Genomic DNA, 12,351 nt, shown 5'->3' with positions numbered 1-12,351 from the left:
TACTTATAGAACAAAAATAACAACAAAATTAGCCTAAAGCCATGTAAGTTGGTTAATTTGATTTAGTGGAGGAAATTATGACTAAATATTAAACCCAGAAGAAGAACAGTAGTTACCATGTAATTAGTAATTATGTGCCAACCATAGCTTTTAATTATATCACTTGGACTATAATAGGGCAATAAATTCAGGGAAGCTTGGATTTGGATTCAAAAACTTGGCATAATGCATACAATTCATAAATGCCCACAATGACATTCTCTTCCCTTTTGCTATGGCAACTGAATTATCCTTCAACAGATCAATTCGCCTCTCACATTTGCACATGTTGAGCTAAATTAGAGGAAACAGAAAAAAAAAAAAAAAAAAAACCATCAACCAACCACCCCCCATCAGCATGAGCCCAGACCCTAAACATGCCCTGCTTCCCCTCAGTGTCCATTCACCCTTCATGTGAACGACCGTCACCTTCACCAATCCATCTGCTCTGAACAGAAGGAAGAGAGCAGCATCATGTATTCCACACCAGCCTTCTCCTTCTGCCAGATCACAGTGGTCTTTAACCATATGCTGCACAATATTAGAGAACAGATCTTTCTGTTTGCACGACAAGCTGTGGACTCTGGATAGCCCTACAGGGACACCTCCAGATAGAGCACTGAGGCTCTGACGGGTGTTTTCCCAACAGCAACCTGGCTCTGTCAACACTGGGCTCAGAGTGCTGCCCCTCCACTGTGGGGTCTTGTGTAAGTCACTCTCTCTGGGCTTCTGTAAGCTGCAGGTTTATGAATCTACCTTATGGAACTGGATATAGAGGCAGGTGACATCATGCTTGAGGATATGAGCTCTAGTTCAAGTTTGAGGTCAAAGACTGCTCCTTCACTTCCTCTCTATTTGCTTCACTTTCCTAATTTTAAAGACAGAAATATTGATAGTGCCTTCATAGAACATGCTTGTGACAATGAAAATATGATAACAAAGGATTGCAGTTGGCACACACTAGAGACTATGTGATATGTTAGCATTCATTATTGCACTTTATTTGGTGATAATTAAAAGAGATGAATTAATTTTAAAAAATTAGAACAATGCCCAGTACAAAGAGAACCCTTAAAGATGGTAGCACTTATTATTTTATTGTTAGGATTTTAAATAGTATTTTATATAATACTTTCATCCTGACCTACCAGTGGTTTATTTGTCCCTGGACAACTGGGTAGAATTACAGGAGCATAACTGTTGCTACTCTGGATGCAGAGTATGAACAACTATTTGAACCGAGTACTACAACAGTATTCATGGTTGGGCTTTTTTCCTCCCTTCCCTTAGCTCACATATTAACACAGCAGACAGTGACATTCCTAAGTATTTCTGTGATTACTGCACGTGACTGAGATCTTTTGGTTTAGGTGCTGGGTTTGTGTGTGTGTGTGTGTGTGTGTGTGTGTGTGTGTGTGTGAAAGAGAGACAGAGGGGGAGGGGGGAGGGGGGAAGAGGGAGAGAGGTGGGGAGGGAGAGAGAAATTGCTATGGAAATTTTTGTCTCTCGAGTCCTGTGTTGAGATTGAACACAAAGCATAAATGATCTCCAATCAGACTTCCATTACATTTGCAGTTCCCTGAAGATTTCATGCAAAGGGCCAAGGAAAGCAGCATATCTCTTTTTCTATAAACTGAAGAGGATTTGGAGGGAAAGAAAACATTTGTGATTCTCTTACACGATTGTCCTTTTTAAAGAAAGATAACCCAAATCACAATTGTAATGGGAGTTCCAGGAGCAAGTTTTAAGTTTATCCTCTTTGTCACTATAGAAGATTTGCAATGGATACTTTTAATTTTTTTTAAATTAAGTGACTTTAAAATAGCTTTATTTTATTTATTTTTATATGGTGCTGAGGATTGAACCCAGTGCCTCACACATACTAGGTGAGTGCTCTACCACTGAGCCACAACCCCAATCTGTATTTAATTTTTAAATTACCAAAAATTAAGTTTGATGATGTTATCATCTAATGATTCCTTTAACAAGTTATATTTTAGCAAAGAAATATTTCCCCAAATTATTTGGGCAATATATTCTTCTTTTCTTCTACATTTTACAGATAATAGATGCAAAAACGGATTTTGTAGGGGAAGAAGGAGTAAATGAAGAGTAAAAATGATCTAGTCAACTCATATAAGTGCAAAAATGCTATATTCTTCATTGCTAACATTGTTAGTTTTGCTGCGTATAATTTCAAATACTGACAGTTTCAAATATAAGTTCACATGTTTTCCTCACAATATCTTTTCAGAAACATTTTTTGCATTTACTTTTGTTGTGTTCACAGAAAAGATTCCTGGGAACTTGTTGATGTTTTTAGCATAACAACTTAGATGGTTCTTGTTGCTATTGGTTAGATGTGATGGTTTTCCTTCCTCATCCTTACTAATAGTCTTCTCACTCCATTTCTTTAGGCATTAATGCTGATTGCCATAGTGAGAAGCTGTGCAGTGAAGGTTTCTCAGCGTTGAGATCTGTCACTGTCATTCAATGGAACTCCTAGACTTGCCACCCATTCATCTCCCTGAGGACTGGTCTCAGACAAGGAGCAATTAAATCACTGATTAACAGAGCCACTCAAATGTTTTTTTTCATAACAAAATTCATCTTTAGGTATAAAAATGCAATGCAATGCAAATATAATACTGATATAAATAAACATCAATGATGATACTTAACTGGGGGTAGTGGGAGAAGCAGAGTTATTGAAATTAAGTAGAAAAAATTTATATCATGCCCTCCATTGAAGGTTGTTTAAATCCTAAATTTTTCTTATCTATAAAATGTAGCAATTATAAATCACGTAAGTGCAAAAATTAAGTGACCTTGTGTGCCAATTAACTACTAGTTCCTTTCATATTAAAACAACAACTAAAACTAAACAGCGACCTGATTTCCTTTCTGATTAGCTTATTTATCCTCATGAGGTCCCTCCATGAAAAGCATGAGCGGCAGTTCGTCCTGGGTTGAATTTGGGTTCCAACCACAATTATACCATGCCTGAATTTGCATTCACTGTATTTCAAGGTCAGTAAGTTATCTATTAATGAAAAGGTCAGGTGACAAATACAACCTGAATTATATGCAAAGTCAGAGAAAGGGCTTGCCAATCAAACTAGTCACTCAGATCTAGCTTGTTTATGATTCATAAACTATTTCCATTTAAATCTTTCCAAAATGGCAGCAGGTAGGCCAGAGATCTCTAAACTGTACAGACAAATTTCCCAGCAAAAGCATGGCTGGAAAGAAAGTGCTATTTCATGCACCCACTGAATGTGAGTCTGATTGAATATGCTTACCCATCCATGTACTTATTATATTCCAAATCACTGTCAGAACAAACCCTGAGAGCTAAGAGATTTCTACAACAACACATAAAAAGCAATAGCATAACACAAGTAACAACAAATTAAAAAATATAATAAAAATTATTATATCCTCAATAGCAGCAGAAGCCATATGGTTTCTAGAAATCAGTCTAAAAAAAAGGTTTATAAGAACTCTATCAAAAATTAAAGTATTACAGAAGGAAATAAAAGGAAATTTGAATAAATGATGAAATATAACATGTTCATGTCTAAGAAGACTCTAACAAAAATAATGATTTCCCCAAATTAATTTATAAACTCAAGGCAAATTTATTTTAAAAAGTCTTATAAAATTTCTTTTGTGAAAATTGAAAAGTTGATACTAAAAGTCACATAGAAGAATATAGTCAATAGCTAAAGTGGGTATAATGCATACTTAACCCTAAATTTACGGAGATTTATACATTAAGTTTGTACATATTTTTTAAACATTTTTTAGTTGTCAGTGGACCTTTATTTTATTTATTTATTTTATTGTTATGTGGTGCTGAGGATAAAACCCAGAGCTTCACACATGCTAGGCAAGCGCTCTACCACTGAGCTACAATTCTAGCCCAGGTTTTTTTTTTCTTTTTTTTTTTAAATATTTTTATGTCAATTTTACATCAATAAAGTACTTTTAAGATGGGAGAACAAATTAAGAGAGATTTTAGATAAGACAAATTTGTAAAGTTATAGCAATTAGCTATAGGGACAAATAGGGAGATAGGTAAACAACAGAAAGAGTTCAGAAACAGAGTCATGCTATGTGAAAACACAGTGTCATTAAGAATCAATGTAGGGTGCTGGGACTGTAGCTCAGTGGTAGGGTGCTTGCCTCACACATGTGAGGCACTGAATCCAATCCTAAGCACCACATAAAAAAATAAATTGTGTCCTTCTACAACTAAATATATATATATATACACACACACACACACACACACACACACACACATAAAAGAATCAGTGTGGGAGTTATACCACTCCTTGGTATTTATCTTAAAGAATTAATGTCAGTATACAATAGTGATATGTGCATACTCATGTTTATAGAAGCATAATTCACAATAGCTAAATTATGGAATCATCCTAGGTGTCCATCAACAGTTCAATGGATAAAAAATGTAGTATATATACACAATGGAGTATTATCGAGCCATAAAGAAGAAAAAACTTACGTAATTTGCAGAAAAATGGATGGAACTTGAGAGCATTGCATTAAGCAAAATAAACCAAACTTATTGTGTTTTTCTGTGTTTGTATGTTTTCACTCATATGTGGAAACTAGAGAGATAAAAGGAAAAAATAATGTGGGCAGAAAAAATAATGTGTTACTAAAATAGAAAGGAGACCAGAAGAGTAAAGGCAGGAGACCAGGAGGAGAGGGTAGGGGAGGCAAATGGGAGGTACTGGAAATGAAACTGACCAAATTATATTGTTATATTTTGTGTAGGTACAAATATGCAACAATGAATCTGACCATTATGTAAAATTACAATTTGCCAATTAAAAAAAAGAATTGGTGGGGAAAGGAAGAAATAGTTGATCAATGGTTGTGTAACAATTGTTTACCAATTCTTATGGTTTGTATCTGGAATGTCCCTAAAAGTATGTTGAAGGCTTGGTTTTCAGTCCAACATTGCTTAAAGTTGGGGTTTTGGAAAGTGATTGGATCATGAGGTTGCTAACCTCATCAGTGGATTAATCCATTAATTAAGTTACAATCTGGGCTTTTGGAGGGGTCATGAAAATTGTAGGAGGTAGAACCTACTGGAGGGAGTAGTTCCTTGGTATGTGCCCTTGGGGTCTTTACCTTATCTCTGGCCTCTTCCTCTCTCTCTGTTTTCTGGTCACCAGGAGATGAGCAGTTTTGTTCTACCACACCCTTCCACCATGATATTCCTACAATGAAGCCAATCATGGACTGAAACCTCTAAAACTGGGAGCAGAAATAAATCTTTCCTTCTTTAAGTAGTTTATACTGGATATTTTGTCACAATGATAAAAAGTGAGCTAAACATCTATATAGGAAATCAGAGCTCTAGGTACAAAAGTAAGTTGAAGATGTATTAAAGACTCAAATATTCTAGAAGAAAATATTTGATAAAATTTAATATAGATGGAAAGTTCATAACTGGCTAAGATACTATAATTTACAATTTATAAAGAATTTTACATGGAAATTATACACAGAAAAATTACCCAGTAGAAAATGGACAGAGGTGGTAAATAGGTAACTAACAGAGGGAAACCTGTTTTAAATCAGCAATACTTTGTAACAATCTCACCACTTACTAAGTGAATGCAAATCAAAACATGAACAATCAGACACTCATCATCTCAACACTTCAAAAGGTAAATAATGCCAAGTTTTGGTAAGTATGTAGACAAATGAGCACTCGTACAATATTTTGATCACATAAATACAGGCAACCACATTGGAGCAAAATTTAACTACATAATGTTAGGTTTAAAATACCCAAACCATAAATACAGAAATTCAATTGTAGGAATATATTACAGGGAAAGTCTCTCATATGTGCTCACATAGAAATACCCAGGAATGTTTGTGGCAGCATTATTTATTAATATTAACAGCTGGAAACAATATGTACACCAAAAGAATAATACATAACTGAACTGTGGTTCATTCAGAAATGAAATACTATACAAACATTCATGGAATATAAATACCAACATGGGTAAATTAAAAAAAAAAGACATTAAGTTTAAACATTCAAATTTTAGAAGAACACATTTCTTAAAAATATATGCTATTATATACTGTCTATAGATACATACATTTGTAGAATAATGTAAAATCACTATGTTAAGGATACATTCCAAACTCATAATGATGATGATAAGTTCCAGAGGGGAAGAATGGGAATCAAATCAGAGAAAAATGTAGAGAAGCACTGAAATGTGTTTTAGTCAACCTTTTCACCACTGTGACCAAAGAAACCCAAAAAGAAAAATTTTAGAGGAGGAAGTTTATTTGGTGCTGACAGTTTCAGAGGTTCAGTCCATAATCAGCTAACTACATTGCTCTGTGTTGAAGGTTAGGCAAAACATCATAGTGGAAGGGCATGGTTGAGGATAGTAGCTCAGGATATGGCAAACAGGAAGCAGAGAGAGAGAGTTCCATTCACCAGGGCCCCAAATCCCCAAAGGCATACCTCTAGTGACCCCCTCCTCCAGTTATATTCTACCTACCTACAGTTACTGCCCAGTTAAGCCAATCAGTGAATCAAGTCATTGATAGGTTAGACCTCTCATAACCCAATAATTTCACCTCTGTACATTCTTGCATTTCTCACACATGAGCTTTGGGGGACACCTCATATCTAAATCATAATAAAATGCATCATTAACTTTTACATCTTTCTAATATAAACTTAAAGCTAATGTGGCAAAAATGTCAAAATATATTAAATTTTCTAGATGCTGGTTCACAACTCATTTATATTTTTAGATATTATATTTTTCAGTTCAGTTTTCATGTCTCTTAGAAATTTCCATCTCTTTAACCTTATAACATTCTTTTCCTAGATTTTTTAACATATGTTTTTAAGTTTTTAAAATGAAATCTTTGTTAAGTAATTTAAATATCTGGTTGTTTATGAGACTATTTCTAGTAACTTCTTTTTCTCTTTCTCTCTTGATTGTGGATCATATACAGTTCTTGCATACAAGTATAAAAATTTTTTAATCTATTATACACATTATGGACAGTACATTGTAGAAACTCTGTATTTTGTTAATTCCTCCAAAGAGTGTTAAATCACTGTACATATTATTCATTAAAAGGAATCATAGTTCCTTGGTGTAGTGAAATTAAGAATTTGCTCTAAAATAAAAAGGGGCAGGAGAGTTTGTTGGAAGGATCCATGCAGGACCTAAACCAAAGTGTAAGTTTGAGCAACAAAATATATAGTGTGAATTATAACTCATAGAATATGACAGGTGTCCATGAATCTCTGTTGATATAAATAAATAATTGAATAAATAAATACATGGGTGAAAATACAAGCTCTTCTTCACAGAAAATTCTAATTAATAAGTGTAGAAAATATGAATGAAATAAACTATTACTAGGCAAATACCATATTGGTAATTGCTATAGGAAAGATTGATCAATGAATACTAAAATTAGTGTTTTAGGAGAAAAAGCATATGTAACCCCAAAATATTTCTCATAGAAATTAATCATAAATGAAAATAGTAACTCAACAATAAAGGAACTGTGTGCACACTACTAACCAACTGATCAAGCTTATGAGGACAAGTAATAAGACATACCAAGGTCATATATTATTGATATGATACAATTAGTATGGCCTAATATTGCTTCTGTATCATCTTCACATAAAATGCATGTCCTCAATCTAATCTTAAGGAAGCATCAGGTGAACTTAAACTGAAGAACATTCTACAAAGTAACTGACCAGTACTTACCAAAAGAAGTGTTGTCATAAAACTCAAAGAAAGAATGAGCATTGGAGAAAGTTGTTTTCCTACTGAAGGAGGCTAAAAACTATATCATTTATTACATTCCGTGTTCGTGGATTGAATTCTGGAATAGAAACGTACATTTGTGGGAAAATAGTGAAGTCTTAACAAGGTCTGGTTTTAAGTTTAGTTATTCGTATTGTCTGATGTTGATTTTGTGGATTTGGTAATTGCACTGTGATCATGTAAGATCAATAGCATTAGAGGAAGGTGGATGAAGTGTGTGTGGAAACTCTTATGCCATGTTTGCCACTTTTCTTTAAGTCCATAATTATTTCTGAATAAAAGTTTTAAAAAATACTAGCATACAACTTTGTTTATGTGTAGACATTTTTTAAGTTTTACTAGTAAGGGTCTATCCTAATTTTGCCCTTAGATTTAAGGTCCTGGCCACTATTATGTATAGCTATATGCACTAATAAAAATATGGCAAATAGACTACTGGTTTGTTATTCTTTATCCTTTTACTTTGCTTTATGTTTTTAATGTTAGTTATTTCTGCCTTATATAATATTTAGTAAATGACAATATTATATTGCATTATGTCATATTATGTTACTTATCTTTTCTTCCTGGAAAATAAGCAACATAAACATAGGAACGTGTACTGTTTTTTCCTCTGCCATATTTCTGGCACTCAGTATGGACTCAATAATATGTGTTGGATGAATAAATGAATTCTCAGAAAAATTCTCAGAAAAATTGCAGGATTAATAGTTTTCACTGAAGACAGATAAATGGAAGACTAGGAAAATAAAGGAGTCAAAGTCATAAAACAAGTGGCAGGTGTATAAAACACATAGACCAGTGGCAGATGTGCCCATTGCATTCTCCAAAGAGTAGAATGTGAAGTAATGAGAAGAATGCTCCAGCTGGGAGTGTGCAGTGGGTGAAGGGTAGCATGTGGTGGGCAGGTTTGTCAAGTGTCTCTTTAGCATGCATCTCAGTTCTTGTTGAAGTTAGACTTTTTGTTTTTAATTATGTGTAATGCTAGCAGCATCCTCATGATGACTGAACTGGAATATGAAGCTAGGTTAATCCATTAGTTTTCTTTTTTTGTTTGTTATGTTTGTTTTGTTTTGTTTTCATACTGGGGATTGAACTCAGGTGCATTTTACCACTAAACCACATCCCGAGCCCTATTTTGTATTTTATTTAGAGACAGGGTCTCACTGAGTTGCTTAGCGTCTGGCCATTGCTGAGGCTGGCTTTGATCTTGCAATGACTTTGAACTCTAGATCCTACCTTAGCGTCCGGAGCAACTGGGATTACAGTCATGCACCACCGCTTGAGTCATCCATCCTTTCTGAATTTGTTTGTTAAGCTTCTAGAATCTGAGAATTGAACTAGGTAAAGAAATTTCTTAAGAAGTCCTTATACTATGATATAATTATACTCAGATACTAAGATAGCATGTATGTGATCATTTTTGTTATGCAGATTTCCTCAAATAAGAATGATTTATTTATGGTTGGCTACTCTGTTAATAACTACTTTTTCTATTATGAACTGCTGGGGAGACCAAACTTGGGAAGATGTCTGGGAAATAGTTTTATAATTTCATTGGAAAGACTAACATAATTAAAATGCAATGTATTTCATGTATTTGCCAAGTAAACCAAAATCAGAATAAATTCCCTTTTGTAGGCATTTAAAGAAATTATGCAGAAAATATACTCTATGAAGACACTTTTCTAAAATATGTTTATAGATTTATCATCAAAATCTATGCATATTAACTGTAGGTTTCGGTATTTTAAATTGCAGTTAGTAGGGACATGTGCAATATTATTTTATTTCAATTTGTTACTGTGTACAATCTAAATGTTCTGGGAGAGATAAGTTTAGTAGAATGAAATGGGTCTGCTCTGGATTGTATAACTTAACTTACTGATATCTTGCCTCAACCAGAAAAGCAATATATAGGAGAAAAATTTCGGGGAATAGTTTTTTTCTCTTTCCATATTTATAAATAAGAACATTTGTGGCTTGAGTGGTAAGACTTTAAGATATTTACCTCAAAGTCTTTGGATTCTGATGCTGGGTCAATGTGTTAGAAATTGCTTTCCCATGGAAGTTCTTACTGATTTTGCCAATTTTGCAACTCAAAGTTGCATTAGTTTACATTGTAAAAAAATGTGTCTCCTTGCTTGCTTATTTTCCCCTCTTTTCTTCTTTCTTTCTTTCTTTCTTTCTTTCTTTCTTTCTTTCTTTCTTTCAGCAAATTTTTTAAATCTATGGTCTAAGCGGCAAATCAAATGTCCATTTCTTTAAATCACAGAAATGAATAAGCAAAATGCAAAAATAAAAGAGATTGCACAGATTACTCAACTTCTCCCTTATGTCACCCTCGTGCACTTCACCTGGTTTAGGAAGGCACACACAATGAAAGAGAAACCATGTAGGACTGTAGTGATTTTCCCTCTACAGACAGAGCAGCTATTCATGTCTGACTGGGTGATGGTATTTTAAAATTTGGACTTGGTGTTGCTAGATTTAGAGAAGCTAGAAAATTGCATTTTTATTGAAATCTGATTTTTCAATGTCAGCAACAAATTAAAAACTTTAAATATAAAAACAGGCCACAAAGCACAGTGATACAGTCACTAAATCAAATACTACAGCTTAACATTTGTTATGTTTGCTGAGATGCTGAACTGTTCCCACAACAAGAAGCCCTGAGAAGCAGCTCACTGCCCAAACCTTGAAGGATCATCTCTTGTTATCTGTTTGCAAAAGAAAGATTATCTCAGAAATGTTTTTAAGATGTTGCCTGGATACTTTTCTTCTCATCCTGTCCTCATTTTTTTTCCCCAGAAACCATGACCCAGAACTCCTGGAGATGAGCAACCTGAAGAGCATGCTGCTAATTTTCAGAGACAGTGGTCTGGGACAGTGGGAGGCCGACCTCCCACACTTCAGTCCTCTCTGCCTAGGCCCTCCACGTTGTCACTACCAAAGGCCCCATGATGTCCAGTTGCACAGGAAACAAGAAGTTAACTAAAGGGATTTAGAATTTAGAAAAGTTTCTTCTTTTTAAAAACTACATAGTCATGTAAATACTTTCACAGTTCAAAGAGAAAACACAATAAGAAAGTTGGCTTTACTCCAGGGGGTGGCATTGCTGTCCCATCTGTTCCCATCTCAGCCATCCCCCTTCTCCAGCATGGCTCCTATTCCAGGAAGTCCCGTGCTTTCTTCCCTAAGTTCCATTTCCTTTGCATCTCCCTATCCCTCAGCAACAAAGGTAGGTTGTCACTCAACCTTGGATTTCCTGAGGTCTGAACCATTCTGACGTGATGACACTTGGGAGTCAGTGTGGGGAGAAAAAGGAATGAGAGAACACAGTGGGTGCTGGGTGGTGGGCAGGTCAGTGGGTTCATTCAGCAGGGAGTTTCTGAGGGACTGAAGCAACATAGGGTCAAGTTAGCACATAACTCCAGGTTAGACCTTTGCAATCCAGTTCAGGCTCCTTTGAAGGAGGCTTGTCGCCTCATCCTTCAGGGTCACCCAGGATGTAAGAAAGTATCATATTAAACAACTCACATGCATCTAAGAACAAGCAGTACTTCTCAGGGGCGATATGGTCTAATCCATACTAAGGAAGAAAAACATTTTCCTAATTGGGATAAAATCTTCCCAGCTGGCCGCCCCCAGAGTGGAGGCGGGGGGCTCCATTACTCAGAGCAGTGTTTATTCACCTTTGTTCTTGTGCCAGCTCTTAGTTCCCTCCAGGTCCTTCAGGGAATAAGAAATGGGATTCATTAATAGCTGCCTACCCATTAACTCTTTAATGTTCATCACTTTGTGGTAAAAATCTCAAATGAGTCTTTGAACAATTTTATTTTGTTTTCCAGCTGGGTTAAATTATTAGGAAGGACTTTCTATAATCTTTGTACACAGAGAAAGAACTTTCCTGAGTAACCCCTAAAGATTGAAGATGGGTTGAGTGAGTGGTTTGTGAATTTATTTGCTCTATAAAGCTGAACAATAATTTCCTATGAAGAGGAAAATAAGATTATAAATGGGAAATTTTGAAATTTTTACCTGCTTTGCTGCTTTATTTTTCCAATCAAATTTAGCATCTGAATTTTTTTGCATTAATAAAGCAATTATCACAAACTATATAATTTTTTATTTGGAATTGAGATTAAACTGTGTTATATCATCCATTAGTGTATTTTGCAGCAATAATGGAAATGTAGAACATTTATTTTCAAAATTGAATAACTCTGTCTTTGCAGTCCATTGGAATTATTACTGAACAAATCTTTCACTTTTTAATTTTGAATTATATATATTTATAGAGGTATTCACAGTAAGGAAATAACAATTTTGGTTTTTCTTTTCTTTCTTTTTTTTCTTCTTCTTCTTCTTCTTTTTTTTTTTAACAAGGACCCCTACCTTATGGAATAATTTTTAAAAAGATTTTGTATCCCCTGCCAAT

The 12,351-nt window shown here is 34.7% G+C and overlaps 1 long non-coding RNA gene across 3 annotated transcripts in view; it reads left to right on the top strand.

Annotated features, from left to right (window-relative positions):
• The window catches only part of LOC124960456 (uncharacterized), a 32,829-nt gene extending 28,903 nt beyond the window's left edge, over positions 1 to 3,926 (top strand). For all 3 annotated transcript variants that reach the window (XR_007105525.1, XR_007104628.1, XR_007105128.1), the window contains one exon: positions 2,457 to 3,926. This is a non-coding gene — a long non-coding RNA (uncharacterized LOC124960456). The remainder of the gene's footprint in view (positions 1 to 2,456) is intronic.
• Positions 3,927 to 12,351: the final 8,425 nt, after the last annotated feature.

Source organism: Sciurus carolinensis, chromosome 1 (genome assembly GCF_902686445.1).
Source record: "Sciurus carolinensis chromosome 1, mSciCar1.2, whole genome shotgun sequence".
NCBI classification, from domain to species: domain Eukaryota; kingdom Metazoa; phylum Chordata; class Mammalia; order Rodentia; family Sciuridae; genus Sciurus; species Sciurus carolinensis.
Note: the sequence above shows the minus strand (reverse complement) of the source record. Positions and strands in the feature narration are given on the sequence as shown.